Source organism: Amblyomma americanum, chromosome 2 (genome assembly GCF_052857255.1).
Source record: "Amblyomma americanum isolate KBUSLIRL-KWMA chromosome 2, ASM5285725v1, whole genome shotgun sequence".
Taxonomy (NCBI): Eukaryota; Metazoa; Arthropoda; class Arachnida; order Ixodida; family Ixodidae; genus Amblyomma; species Amblyomma americanum.
The window spans coordinates 111,427,105-111,442,726 of NC_135498.1; positions in this window are offsets into that span (position 1 = coordinate 111,427,105).

The following is a 15,622-nucleotide window of genomic DNA, read 5'->3' on the forward strand; positions in this document are numbered from 1 at the left end:
CGCGCACATATTTGACGTAAAGTGTTCTCGCAGAACTTTTAACAGCTCACGGCTGCACTCGCTATAACTAGGGGCAGATATATTTGGGAAATCGAAGCCTGGTCCAGTTACACGCACTGTACGCGTGTCTTTGCCTGCGAGCTTCTCGAAAGGACATGTATTCTGTCGCCATGTAAGCAAAATTTGTTGGGCCACAGCGCCGAGGGTATCTGCGAAGGTAACTGCGTTTTCGAATTTATACAGACTGATATGAATAACACGGTGCGCTACACGCTCCTGAATAAATAAAGATACGATATTAGTTAAAGAGTAAATTCAGTATTAGTTAACCAGCCAGCTATTTAAAGGGCTTACTTTATTAAGGTGTGCTACATCCCTGACAATCCTATGAAAAAAAAGCGGACCTCTAACTCAGAAAGCCTATTTTAAAAAATTGCAGAACATCATAGATGAAAACCGTTATTGCTGCATTTGTATAGCTGGATCAGAAAGTCATGCTAGAGCTTGGCCTGCATCGCCAGAAGCAGCGGTAAATTTAATAACTTTGGTTAGCAAAGACAGTGGTATCTGTTGCAAGTTCGCCAAGGATGCATTTTTAGGCGAAAACGTTCCCCGCATATCTCTGCGGTAAAACGGATTCCGCAGAAAGCTGCTATCCCAGAAGGACACCGTGCGTAATTCACAACTATTTGATCGTATCCGCTATACGCCAGTCTCACTGTCAGGCAGCACAATTTGCTTAAATACACTTGTTTCCTTGCTGTTCCGATTCGATTTGAAGCGTCCTCAACCGTACAGGAAATAAGGGTGACTTTAAAGTTGACATGCCCTCGGGAAAGAGCCTCTTAGCTGAGTAAGACTTACCCAGCTTTCTCGCATGTTTAAGCCTATTGTTTCATCTTTTCACCAAGTCCACAGACAAACATGTTCCGCACCAAATGCCACCTCGGTGAGTTGAAAATCTTCATACCGCTCTCTCACGACGTTTGTATACGAGCGGCGTTCTCCTGTTGCGAAAGTTCCGAATATCTCCCTATCTTTCGCATAGCAGTCATATGCACTGTAAACCCCTTTGTTATGAGTGCCCAAGCAAACACCGCCGACCGTCAATTTTCCTACTGATAATTGTTCCACTACTACAGAACTCCTGAATTTTCCCTGAGGGCATGCTGCAGTGCAGTTTAGCACATTCGCATTACGTGAAATGTACCGACCTATCTGTCTGTCTGTCTGTCTGTCTGTCTGTCTGTCTGTCTGTCTGTCTGTCTGTCTGTCTGTCTGTCTGTCTGTCTGTCTTTCTTTCTTTCTTTCTTTCTTCCTTTCTTTCTGTCTTTACCGAAGGACTGCTTTTGTAGCGGTAGCTACATTACGGTAGCATTTCGAGCCTTCAGTTAGGCGGCGCCGCCATGCTGTCACGTGGCTGGTCACGTGGTGCGGAGCAGCTGCCGGCGGCGCGGCGCCGTGGCTGATCACGTGGTTCGCTACCTGATTGGTCACGTGACCCACCACGTGGTGCGGAGCAGGTGATGCTGCCGGCAGCGCGGCGCACCGGCGAAAGCGAGCTGTCACAGCTGTGCGCATGCGCCGTGTCAAGTGGGACGAAGATGAAGAAGGAACGCCCAGCGAAACGGAGCGGCGAAAGACTGGCTTTGCAATTCAACTGTGCAAGTCCACTCGGCCAGCTATTGCGTCACTCCAGGTTTAACCAGGGCTAAACCACCGCCAATTTTTTTCATATATAGTACTAAGCAGTCCAACATAACAATATTATTATCATCCAACTATAGCCCAGGCGTAAGCACGTCTTAAGCTTCGGGATTCTCTCAAATTGGACAGACTGAGGAAAAAGGAGGCTTTCAGGCTTTCCAAACACCTCTGCGTAGGGTATGAAAACAGTGTAATATAAAGCATGTTAACTTGTGAAACCAGGCGCTACGAAAAACACGCACAAAAAGACGGGGTGACAAGCGCAAACGCTAACTTCCATATATATGCCAATTTGGTCATGCATGTTCATACGTGCAAATGCAAGGAACGATTTGACACAGCGAGGATTCTAGCCAGAAGCAAGATTAAAATGGCGCAGCTTGTGTTATAAGCGTGCTATATAACGAAAAAGGCAAGCCAATGCTCAAGCTTTGCATTGACGAAGTTGCATGAGGACGAGTTTTGATTTTCGTTGTTGGCACGGTAAAGCAGAGTGATAAGTTTCAGTTTTTAGAATCATATTTGTTATAGATACACGTGCTCGGATGGTGTAGTAAACAGTTGGAAGTTGGCGCCTCTTCTTGTCGTCCTGTCTTTTTTCTATGTGTCAATGCAGAGCCTTGTTTCACAAGATGACATGCAGGACCAACTAGTCCGGCAGCCCACCTTACCAATGTAAGGCAATGTGATCTTTCTGGTAAAATATGCTTAGAGATTGTAGCAGATAGATGCCTCCAGCGTTTACACTTTCACATCTTCAAATTTAAACAAATTATTGTTTGAGCATAGCAAATCCGTACTGCCTCTGAAGGGGACTCGATATAAAGAATGTATGAAAGCGGAAATAAAAGGTATACGCTGCATGGACGTGCAGAGCACGTATTGTTGTTCCGTGGCCGTTCTTGTTACATTCATGCTGATCAGCGTGTGTCGTGTACGCGATTCTTTACTTAGTAGACTTTCGCTGCTCTGCGCGCCTGTTTATCATCATTCCTTAGCCTCTTACGTTGTTGCTGTAGGTATGTAAGCCTTTCGCTGGCAGCATTTTTGTCCAGGTGGGCTGGCTGGAGGCCAGTGCCTGTTTGGCTATGGGCGCTTATTTTTTAGGTATCCAGAAGAGGAGCTCCTCCTGTTTTGTCCGATAGCGCGCTGACCACAAAAATAGCAAGGGCCTTGCATTGTGTAGCGCGCCGCCGCGATAGTCAGGAGGTCGCTTTGCGATAACACCTGCCTCCGCGTTCTAGTCTTGTCGTCCAACTATATAGGTGTTTCAGTGAAGCCGATCACTAATTTTTAAAAATAGGGTTTTTGAGGTAAAGAGAAGCTCTGTGCTGGAAAGTAATACCAGTGTTGGCGGACGTCAAAAAGCAGGCGAATCATGTTACCTACAGCAGACATTATAAAAGAGTTTTATAATAGTTCGCTTTTAACCATTACTTACAGGCACCTGGTTGCAATTAGAGATTTGTAGCCGTTTGTTGGTAATAGCCATATATCAGTTCTTAGAATTTCGAAAACGCGATTACCCTCGACGCTGTGGCTCGACAAAATTTGGCTATTTAGACTAGTTAGGTGCATTGGAGGGGGTCGCTTTCCAAGCATGCTTTTCGAAAGCGCGAGTATTTTCATTTCATTTCATTTTTTTACATTAAATGCCCCAAAAGCTGCGACGACGTCGTCGCCCTCGTCACAGACCTTCTAAAAGTGTAGCCAGCATTGGAAAGGATCGTTCAAGAGTTTCCGCAACTTGTCCTCCCCCTCCGCATACTACTTTAAGAATTGGGAGCAATATGACTGGCGGGGGTGGTACGGTTGTCGCAGACGGGCCGTGGCCATTTCTGCCGGAGCTACGCACACCCGCAGTGACCAAGCAGGTATTGCGTACCCAGAGTCCCGAGCTCATTGCTAATCAAGCACAAGTCACAACTCCGGTCCAAGACCGGGGCCGGCAAGTGACTTCGCCATCGCTCCCGAAGCCCTGCACAACCTCTAGATAAAATAGTCAACACGCCCAGTGTTTTGAGTCTACTGCTGGTCGGGTAGTACATCATAAACTGGACCAGGTCGCAGACGAGCAAGTGATTTTAATGCTCGAGCCAATCGTGAATGCCATGTGCGTACTGCTTTCCAGCATGCACATTCCAGCTGCACAGAATGCACTGCAGATGCTGGATTTGTTGAATCCAGTGCTTGAAGCTGTCCAATAGCGGCCACAACGCATCCTCCAGCTTCATAGTACCGAGAAGAAGTCGGGATGTGTTACGTTGTCATCAACATTATCAGCCGCAACGGCAAGCAGCCTTTCTACACACTAGAACGTCTGCGCTGCCTGTCTGCCTCGTATCAGTGATAGAGGACTCTAGATCTGTTCTACTCGGGTCGCAGTGTTAGGCAACCCTCAATGTGTGCAGGCTACTGCTGCGGCGGCCTGTGAGTTTCAGTGCGCTTGTCATTGTCGTGCTAGATACAGACAACATAGCTCTATTTCTTATTCTTTTACGCCCCCCTCATCCCTCTCCCCCAGTGCAGAGTAGCCAACCGGAACATTGTTCTGGTTAACCTCCCTGCCTTTCCTCTACCACTTTTCCCTCTCTCTCTCTCTCTCTCTCTCTCTCTCTCTCTCTCTCTCGATTAAATTGGGTTCGATGGCAGAATCTAGTTCAGTGGAGCAATGGCGAATGACTGTTTCTTCTGAGTCTGCGTACGTTTCAATAGGGTTGGTGTCAGGAATATTGTAAAATATGAGATTGTTACGGCAAGCGAGATTTTCTGCATCGTCCATGTTAATACACGATGTCGCCAAAACTGGTTGTGCCGCAGCGGCGAGGGTAATCGCGCTGTGGCTATCAATAGCGGCCGGCTATAAATATTTATTTGCAATCAGGTGCCTATCAGTATAAGTTAGAAAGTTAACCATTTAAGTTTAATTAACCACTTTACTATTTGCATAATTCACCTGCTTCGTTACATCCGCCAGCACTGGTATTACTATGCCGCAAAAAGCTCCTCTACATCAAAAACCCCATTTTTAGAAATTTGTGAGCGGCTTCCCTGAAGCACCTAGTATATTTATTTATTTATTTATTTATTTATTTATTTATTTATTTATTTGGTACATACTGCCAATTCCTGTCAGGGTCCACGCAGGAAAAGCATGCATTTATAACAGTACTGCAGAAAGATAAAGAACAGAATCAAGAGAGATATAGGCATGAGAGAAAAGTGAACCGTTTTACTAAAAACACCATAACCTGATTCCAATAGAATATTGTCTTCGGAAAAAAGAAACGATTATGTAAAGCAGTCATCTTTCGCTAAATACGGTGTTAGTGAGTGAATGTGATGATGCCGAGTATGTCGGGAGGATAAAGGGGTTAAGTACTGAGCAGGGTCCGAAGCTAACTTTTGGTTAAGCAAAGTCAAGACGGTGTTTTCTTCTTCGCGTTTCAGGTGATTCAATATTACTGGCCACCATAACCTTAGTGCGAGAGTCGGTGATTTTAAACTTTGAATAAATGAACCGAACAGCTTTTCACTGAACCCTCTCTGTTTTGTGAATGTTAGGTTTAGTAAAAGAAGTGGACACAAAACTTGGACAAGGACCGGGAAGAAACACAGACGACGCTCGTCGGTCGTCGTTTGTGTTTCTTCCCGGTCCTTGTCCAAGTTTTGTGTCCACTTCTTTTATATCATGCAAAGCCAACAAGCCCGACAACACGCTCTTCTTAAGTTTAGTAAATGTATCCCATACATTATCGAAGCATGTTCAAGCTTCAGCTTTGGAATGATGTACGAATTTTCCGCTGCGACAGGTGCAGGCGGTAAACAACATGCCTGGAAGAACGGATGGTGGGTGCCTTTTTTGTGCGCTTCATTAATTGAGATGTCAATAGCTTTATGTTAGGAGGCGAATTTTGAAGTGCATCCCTCGGGAAATATGGCTTTCTAAACGTGGACGAATATGCCGCTGCGACAGGTGCAGGCGGTAGACAACATGCCCGGAAGAACGGACGGTGGGTGCCTTTTTTGTGCGCTTCATTAATTGAGATGTCAATAGCTTTATGTTAGGGGGCGAATTTTGAAGTGCATCCCTCTGGAAATATGGCTTTCTAAACGTGGACGAATATGCCGCTGCGACAGGTGCAGGCGGTAGACAACATGCCCGGAAGAACGGACGGTGGGTGCCTTTTTTGTGCGCTTCATTAATTGAGATGTCAATAGCTTTATGTTAGGGGGCGAATTTTGAAGTGCATCCCTCGGGAAATATGGCTTTCTAAACGTGGACGAATATGCCGCTGCGACAGGTGCAGGCGGTAGACAACATGCCCGGAAGAACGGACGGTGGGTGCCTTTTTTGTGCGCTTCATTAATTGAGATGTCAATAGCTTTATGTTAGGGGGCGAATTTTGAAGTGCATCCCTCGGGAAATATGGCTTTCTAAACGTGGACGAATATGCCGCTGCGACAGGTGCAGGCGGTAGACAACATGCCCGGAAGAACGGACGGTGGGTGCCTTTTTTGTGCGCTTCATTAATTGAGATGTCAATTGCTTTATGTTAGGATGCGAATTTTGAAGTCCATCCCACGGGAAATATGGCTTTCTAAACGTGGACGAATATGCCGCTGCGACAGGTGCAGGCGGTAGACAACATGCCCGGAAGAACGGACGGTGGGTGCCTTTTTTGTGCGCTTCATTAATTGAGATGTCAATAGCTTTATGTTAAGAGGCGAATTTTGAAGTGCATCCCTCGGGAAATATGGCCTTCTAAACGTGGACGAATATGCCGCTGCGACAGGTGCAGGCGGTAGACAACATGCCCGGAAGAACGGACGGTGGGTGCCTTTTTTGTGCGCTTCATTAATTGAGATGTCAACAGCTTTATGTTAAGAGGCGAATTTTGAAGTGCATCCCTCGGGAAATATGGCTTTCGAAACGTGGACGAATATGCCGCTGCGACAGGTGCAGGCGGTAGGCAACATGCCCGGAAGAACGGACGGTGGGTGCCTTTTTTGTGCGCTTCATTAATTGAGATGTCAACAGCTTTATGTTAAGAGGCGAATTTTGAAGTGCATCCCTCGGGAAATATGGCTTTCTAAACGTGGACGAATATGCCGCTGCGACAGGTGCAGGCGGTAGACAACATGCCCGGAAGAACGGACGGTGGGTGCCTTTTTTGTGCGCTTCATTAATTGAGATGTCAATAGCTTTATGTTAAGAGGCGAATTTTGAAGTGCATCCCTCGGGAAATATGGCCTTCTAAACGTGGACGAATATGCCGCTGCGACAGGTGCAGGCGGTAGACAACATGCCCGGAAGAACGGACGGTGGGTGCCTTTTTTGTGCGCTTCATTAATTGAGATGTCAACAGCTTTATGTTAAGAGGCGAATTTTGAAGTGCATCCCTCGGGAAATATGGCTTTCTAAACGTGGACGAATATGCCGCTGCGACAGGTGCAGGCGGTAGACAACATGCCCGGAAGAACGGACGGTGGGTGCCTTTTTTGTGCGCTTCATTAATTGAGATGTCAACAGCTTTATGTTAAGAGGCGAATTTTGAAGTGCATCCCTCGGGAAATATGGCTTTCTAAACGTGGACGAATATGCCGCTGCGACAGGTGCAGGCGGTAGACAACATGCCCGGAAGAACGGACGGTGGGTGCCTTTTTTGTGCGCTTCATTAATTGAGATGTCAATAGCTTTATGTTAAGAGGCGAATTTTGAAGTGCATCCCTCGGGAAATATGGCCTTCTAAACGTGGACGAATATGCCGCTGCGACAGGTGCAGGCGGTAGACAACATGCCCGGAAGAACGGACGGTGGGTGCCTTTTTTGTGCGCTTCATTAATTGAGATGTCAATAGCTTTATGTTAAGAGGCGAATTTTGAAGTGCATCCCTCGGGAAATATGGCTTTCGAAACGTGGACGAATATGCCGCTGCGACAGGTGCAGGCGGTAGACAACATGCCCGGAAGAACGGACGGTGGGTGCCTTTTTTGTGCGCTTCATTAATTGAGATGTCAACAGCTTTATGTTAAGAGGCGAATTTTGAAGTGCATCCCTCGGGAAATATGGCTTTCTAAACGTGGACGAATATGCCGCTGCGACAGGTGCAGGCGGTAGACAACATGCCCGGAAGAACGGACGGTGGGTGCCTTTTTTGTGCGCTTCATTAATTGAGATGTCAATAGCTTTATGTTAGGAGGCGAATTTTGAAGTGCATCCCTCGGGAAATATGGCTTTCTAAACATGGACGAATATGCCGCTGCGACAGGTGCAAGCGGTAGACAACATGCCCGGAAGAACGGACGGTGGGTGCCTTTTTTGTGCGCTTCATTAATTGAGATGTCAATAGCTTTATGTTAAGAGGCGAATTTTGAAGTGCATCCCTCGGGAAATATGGCCTTCTAAACGTGGACGAATATGCCGCTGCGACAGGTGCAGGCGGTAGACAACATGCCCGGAAGAACGGACGGTGGGTGCCTTTTTTGTGCGCTTCATTAATTGAGATATCAATAGCTTTATGTTAGGAGGCGAATTTTGAAGTGCATCCCTCGGGAAATATGGCCTTCTAAACGTGGACGAATATGCCGCTGCGACAGGTGCAGGCGGTAGACAACATGCCCGGAAGAACGGACGGTGGGTGCCTTTTTTGTGCGCTTCATTAATTGAGATGTCAATAGCTTTATGTTAAGAGGCGAATTTTGAAGTGCATCCCTCGGGAAATATGGCCTTCTAAACGTGGACGAATATGCCGCTGCGACAGGTGCAGGCGGTAGACAACATGCCCGGAAGAACGGACGGTGGGTGCCTTTTTTGTGCGCTTCATTAATTGAGATGTCAATAGCTTTATGTTAAGAGGCGAATTTTGAAGTGCATCCCTCGGGAAATATGGCCTTCTAAACGTGGACGAATATGCCGCTGCGACAGGTGCAGGCGGTAGACAACATGCCCGGAAGAACGGACGGTGGGTGCCTTTTTTGTGCGCTTCATTAATTGAGATGTCAATAGCTTTATGTTAGGAGGCGAATTTTGAAGTGCATCCCTCGGGAATTATGGCTTTCTAAACGTGGACGAATATGCCGCTGCGACAGGTGCAGGCGGTAGACAACATGCCCGGAAGAACGGATGGAGGGTGCCTTTTTTGTGCGCTTCATTAATTGAGATGTCAATAGCTTTATGTTAAGAGGCGAATTTTGAAGTGCATCCCTCGGGAAATATGGCTTTCTAAACGTGGACGAATATGCCGCTGCGACAGGTGCAGGCGGTAGACAACATGCCCGGAAGAACGGACGGTGGGTGCCTTTTTTGTGCGCTTCATTAATTGAGATGTCAATAGCTTTATGTTAAGAGGCGAATTTTGAAGTGCATCCCTCGGGAAATATGGCCTTCTAAACGTGGACGAATATGCCGCTGCGACAGGTGCAGGCGGTAGACAACATGCCCGGAAGAACGGACGGTGGGTGCCTTTTTTGTGCGCTTCATTAATTGAGATGTCAATAGCTTTATGTTAGGAGGCGAATTTTGAAGTGCATCCCTCGGGAAATATGGCTTTCTAAACATGGACGAATATGCCGCTGCGACAGGTGCAGGCGGTAGACAACATGCCCGGAAGAACGGATGGAGGGTGCCTTTTTTGTGCGCTTCATTAATTGAGATGTCAATAGCTTTATGTTAGGAGGCGAATTTTGAAGTGCATCCCTCGGGAAATATGGCCTTCTAAACGTGGACGAATATGCCGCTGCGACAGGTGCAGGCGGTAGACAACATGCCCGGAAGAACGGACGGTGGGTGCCTTTTTTGTGCGCTTCATTAATTGAGATGTCAATAGCTTTATGTTAGGAGGCGAATTTTGAAGTGCATCCCTCGGGAAATATGGCCTTCTAAACGTGGACGAATATGCCGCTGCGACAGGTGCAGGCGGTAGACAACATGCCCGGAAGAACGGACGGTGGGTGCCTTTTTTGTGCGCTTCATTAATTGAGATGTCAATAGCTTTATGTTAAGAGGCGAATTTTGAAGTGCATCCCTCGGGAAATATGGCCTTCTAAACGTGGACGAATATGCCGCTGCGACAGGTGCAGGCGGTAGACAACATGCCCGGAAGAACGGACGGTGGGTGCCTTTTTTGTGCGCTTCATTAATTGAGATGTCAATAGCTTTATGTTAGGAGGCGAATTTTGAAGTGCATCCCTCGGGAATTATGGCTTTCTAAACGTGGACGAATATGCCGCTGCGACAGGTGCAGGCGGTAGACAACATGCCCGGAAGAACGGATGGAGGGTGCCTTTTTTGTGCGCTTCATTAATTGAGATGTCAATAGCTTTATGTTAAGAGGCGAATTTTGAAGTGCATCCCTCGGGAAATATGGCTTTCTAAACGTGGACGAATATGCCGCTGCGACAGGTGCAGGCGGTAGACAACATGCCCGGAAGAACGGACGGTGGGTGCCTTTTTTGTGCGCTTCATTAATTGAGATGTCAATAGCTTTATGTTAAGAGGCGAATTTTGAAGTGCATCCCTCGGGAAATATGGCCTTCTAAACGTGGACGAATATGCCGCTGCGACAGGTGCAGGCGGTAGACAACATGCCCGGAAGAACGGACGGTGGGTGCCTTTTTTGTGCGCTTCATTAATTGAGATGTCAACAGCTTTATGTTAAGAGGCGAATTTTGAAGTGCATCCCTCGGGAAATATGGCTTTCGAAACGTGGACGAATATGCCGCTGCGACAGGTGCAGGCGGTAGACAACATGCCCGGAAGAACGGACGGTGGGTGCCTTTTTTGTGCGCTTCATTAATTGAGATGTCAACAGCTTTATGTTAAGAGGCGAATTTTGAAGTGCATCCCTCGGGAAATATGGCTTTCTAAACGTGGACGAATATGCCGCTGCGACAGGTGCAGGCGGTAGACAACATGCCCGGAAGAACGGACGGTGGGTGCCTTTTTTGTGCGCTTCATTAATTGAGATGTCAATAGCTTTATGTTAGGAGGCGAATTTTGAAGTGCATCCCTCGGGAAATATGGCTTTCTAAACATGGACGAATATGCCGCTGCGACAGGTGCAAGCGGTAGACAACATGCCCGGAAGAACGGACGGTGGGTGCCTTTTTTGTGCGCTTCATTAATTGAGATGTCAATAGCTTTATGTTAAGAGGCGAATTTTGAAGTGCATCCCTCGGGAAATATGGCCTTCTAAACGTGGACGAATATGCCGCTGCGACAGGTGCAGGCGGTAGACAACATGCCCGGAAGAACGGACGGTGGGTGCCTTTTTTGTGCGCTTCATTAATTGAGATATCAATAGCTTTATGTTAGGAGGCGAATTTTGAAGTGCATCCCTCGGGAAATATGGCTTTCGAAACGTGGACGAATATGCCGCTGCGACAGGTGCAGGCGGTAGACAGCATGCCCGGAAGAACGGACGGTGGGTGCCTTTTTTGTGCGCTTCATTAATTGAGATGTCAACAGCTTTATGTTAAGAGGCGAATTTTGAAGTGCATCCCTCGGGAAATATGGCTTTCTAAACGTGGACGAATATGCCGCTGCGACAGGTGCAGGCGGTAGACAGCATGCCCGGAAGAACGGACGGTGGGTGCCTTTTTTGTGCGCTTCATTAATTGAGATGTCAATAGCTTTATGTTAGGAGGCGAATTTTGAAGTGCATCCCTCGGGAATTATGGCTTTCTAAACGTGGACGAATATGCCGCTGCGACAGGTGCAGGCGGTAGACAACATGCCCGGAAGAACGGACGGTGGGTGCCTTTTTTGTGCGCTTCATTAATTGAGATGTCAATAGCTTTATGTTAGGAGGCGAATTTTGAAGTGCATCCCTCGGGAATTATGGCTTTCTAAACGTGGACGAATATGCCGCTGCGACAGGTGCAGGCGGTAGACAACATGCCCGGAAGAACGGACGGTGGGTGCCTTTTTTGTGCGCTTCATTAATTGAGATGTCAATAGCTTTATGTTAGGAGGCGAATTTTGAAGTGCATCCCTCGGGAATTATGGCTTTCTAAACGTGGACGAATATGCCGCTGCGACAGGTGCAGGCGGTAGACAACATGCCCGGAAGAACGGACGGTGGGTGCCTTTTTTGTGCGCTTCATTAATTGAGATGTCAATAGCTTTATGTTAGGAGGCGAATTTTGAAGTGCATCCCTCGGGAATTATGGCTTTCTAAACGTGGACGAATATGCCGCTGCGACAGGTGCAGGCGGTAGACAGCATGCCCGGAAGAACGGACGGTGGGTGCCTTTTTTGTGCGCTTCATTAATTGAGATGTCAATAGCTTTATGTTAGGAGGCGAATTTTGAAGTGCATCCCTCGGGAATTATGGCTTTCTAAACGTGGACGAATATGCCGCTGCGACAGGTGCAGGCGGTAGACAACATGCCCGGAAGAACGGACGGTGGGTGCCTTTTTTGTGCGCTTCATTAATTGAGATGTCAATAGCTTTATGTTAGGAGGCGAATTTTGAAGTGCATCCCTCGGGAATTATGGCTTTCTAAACGTGGACGAATATGCCGCTGCGACAGGTGCAGGCGGTAGACAACATGCCCGGAAGAACGGATGGAGGGTGCCTTTTTTGTGCGCTTCATTAATTGAAATTTCAATAGCTTTATGTTAGAAGGCGAAATTTGAAGTGCATCCCTCGGGATATATGGCTTTCTAAACGTGGACGAATATGCCGCTGCGACAGGTGCAAGCGGTAGACAACATGCCGGGAAGAACGGACGGTGGGTGCCTTTTTTCTGCGCTTCATTAATTGAGATGTCAAGAGCTTTATGTTAGGAGGCGAATTTTGAAGTGCATCCCTCGGGAAATATGGCTTTCTAAACGTGGACGAATATGCCGCTGCGACAGGTGCAACCGGTAGGCAACATGCCCGGAAGAACGGACGGTGGGTGCCTTTTTTGTGCGCTTCATTAATTGAGATGTCAATAGCTTAATGTTAAGAGGCGAATTTTGAAGTGCATCCCTCGGGAAATATGGCTTTCTAAACGTGGACGAATATTCCGCTGTGACAGGTGCAAGCGGTAGACAACATGCCCGGAAGAACGGACGGTGGGTGCCTTTTTTGTGCGCTTCATTAATTGAGATGTCACGAGGTCGTCCAAACCTCAGCGCGTATACGCCAACACTGCCTTTTTTAAGGGAGCCACCCTGTATTACCATTGCCGAATGCAATTAGAGCCGTTCAATTCACGTGTGTAGTTAGCTGTATTCTACTCAACCATTTTCCAGTAGCTATCGGAGGTATACGTTTACTTCAAAATTTTTTATTGATATGGGCATACATTTACCTTACGAGGAAAATTAAAGACGTAGGTTTACGTGACCCCTTAACATAGCCGCCGAGTTTTCAGTCTGCCGGGCGGGAAGCAGTTAGCACTCTCTCTTTTTTTTCTCCCTACCCCCCCCCCTCTCCTCCGAACATGCTCCTTTGCAAGATATATTTATTTATTTATTTTGCTCTCAGGACACAGAGTACGTTACAGAGGGGAACAGCAATTCACAGGAATATAGAAGATAAAAAAGATAAGGGGGCGAAGTTCTGATCCATTAGGAACACCAGAATAATTAAAGAGCAACAGTAGAGGAATCGGCGTCATTAATGCAGACAAATTCAACACGAGAAGAAGGAAATCCACGAATCCAGTTAAGAACTACAGGGTCAATATTCAGCACACTTAGTTTATGTAATAGCAGTGAGTTATTAACTCACTGCTATTAAAAAGCATTATTAAAGTCAAGAAATAATCAGATGACAAAGCTGAGTCCAGTAAAAGCGCAAGTCGTAAGTGAAGGAAAGTAGTTGAATCACAAGAGAAAAGCTTTCGGAAGCCACGCTCTGTTAGAGAAAGGAAATCGTTATCTTCCAGAAAATTAAAAAGGTTTCTAAATATATGTGCCATTATTTTGTATGCCATTCATCTCAAAGATATGAGTCAATGGTTAGATGGATTCTTTATATCTCCGGCTTTATGTACTGGTATGACCACATCAGTCTCCCAGTCTTCCGTAGTACGCCATGATGATACGATTGCGAGAATATGCATTGCATGATGATAGAACTGTAATCTTTAGCATTTTGTGTTTCCCTGTATGTGGTGGGCTAACCCTCCCACGATTATGCGCTGGCTGCTACGCACACGAGGTAAACCCGAAAGTAAAGAAAGCGGTGTTACGATACCGAAGTGCTCTCACGTTCAGCCTCGAGGAATTTTTAATAACCACATTCTGCCCATGTGTGATTTTTTTTAAACACATCTTTACGAAATGTGCGCTACCAATTTTCAGTATCGCCCACGAGAGCTAATTTTTGTCACAAAATAATATTCCCGGTCCGATCCGTATGCGTGTGTTCTGTCATATGCGTCTGTCCAGTTCTCTCCATACGTTATTCCTTGCATAATGCCTATAGTATGGACGTGCAGACACTAATGGTCTGTACTTGTGCGCGGTGTACTTGCCGACAAAAATTCGTTGCCTCCGCTAATCCTGATCAGCTCACCTGTGATCCGCACTATACCTGTGATAAGATATCAAGCTTCGCTTATGTTTCCTTTCAGAGTGCAATCTTCGGTCACGGACTCTTCGGACTTCGTCCCAGACGTGAACCGGCACGGTGAGCGAGGGAGACGTTGTCAAGAGACGATGTCACCCAAGGCTTAGCGAACGGAAAAATAATGTAGACGTATACATATAGGACAGTATAAAACATGAGAGACGTATATATGCCATAGTATACCGATCATGAGAGACGAATAAACTCTTGTTGCAACCGTGCACTCTGTATTGGAACGGCGGATTTTGTAGTGCATGCACTTTGCGCTGCTGCTGATGCTGGCAGCTATGACTGCACTCTCGCTGGCAGCTTCTTGCGACCTGCAAGAAGCTCTATAACGTGATATGAACGGATGCGTACGTGCGGCGTTTTGTAGATACAGCCTATCAGCTATGTGCCAAGAAATGTAGCTTTTTTATACGTCTCAAAACTGCTCGCGCACGTGGACCTGAGGGATATTGGAGAGGAATTTTCCAGAATAATTTCGACAAGAGGATGGTCTTCATGAGATACGACGGAGACTGAAGAGCTCTGTGCACAGATATGTAAGCGCGCACACTGCCCTCTCACATGAACTTGGCCTGCAACTTTTAAATATGCGATGAAATGCAATTAAAAGTGTGTTATTTTTCACTGGCACGCAGTGCTTTCTCGCAGTGACATGTGTGAGCTAGCTGCTCGATGGGCACTTAAACTTCCATGGACGACCTGGGGACGTTCAAGACGTCATGCGGACATCGTGAGGACATCCATTAGAGTTTAAGTGCCCATTGAGATATATATGTAAATTCTGCCACATGACAAATAAAGCTGATACACTACGCCGTTATATACAATACTCAAAAGCACCCGTCGCAGTGGTGTTCGGCTGCTGAGCCCGAAGTCGCGGGATCCGGTAGCGGCGACCGCATTTCGATGGAGGCGAATTGCCAAAACGCCCAGGTGCTGCGTGATGACAGTGCACGTTAAGAACCCTGGATGGTCGCAATTAATCACGGAGCCCTCCAATGCGACGCCTCATAGCCCATGTGCCGCTTGGTGATGTTAACCTTTCCATACCACCACAGTGAGCCCAACCGCGAGTGCCAGCCGGGTGTCAGGCGATCCCAACTCGGATCCTCCGGAGTACTTGGGAGATTCTATGGCAACAAACCGTCGGCTGAAGAAATGCTGTGTGTATGCGTTGGGAATATCGAGCATACTCCAACACGCTGGTCTGCCGTGACGGTGAGCTGCCGCCGAAGACTTCGATGACCGGCCGCGGTGTCATCCTTCGACGTGCTTGGCGAGCGATGACCTATAGAGACCTCCGCGCTGGTCTCCGCATCCTTTTGAGCTCGTATGCC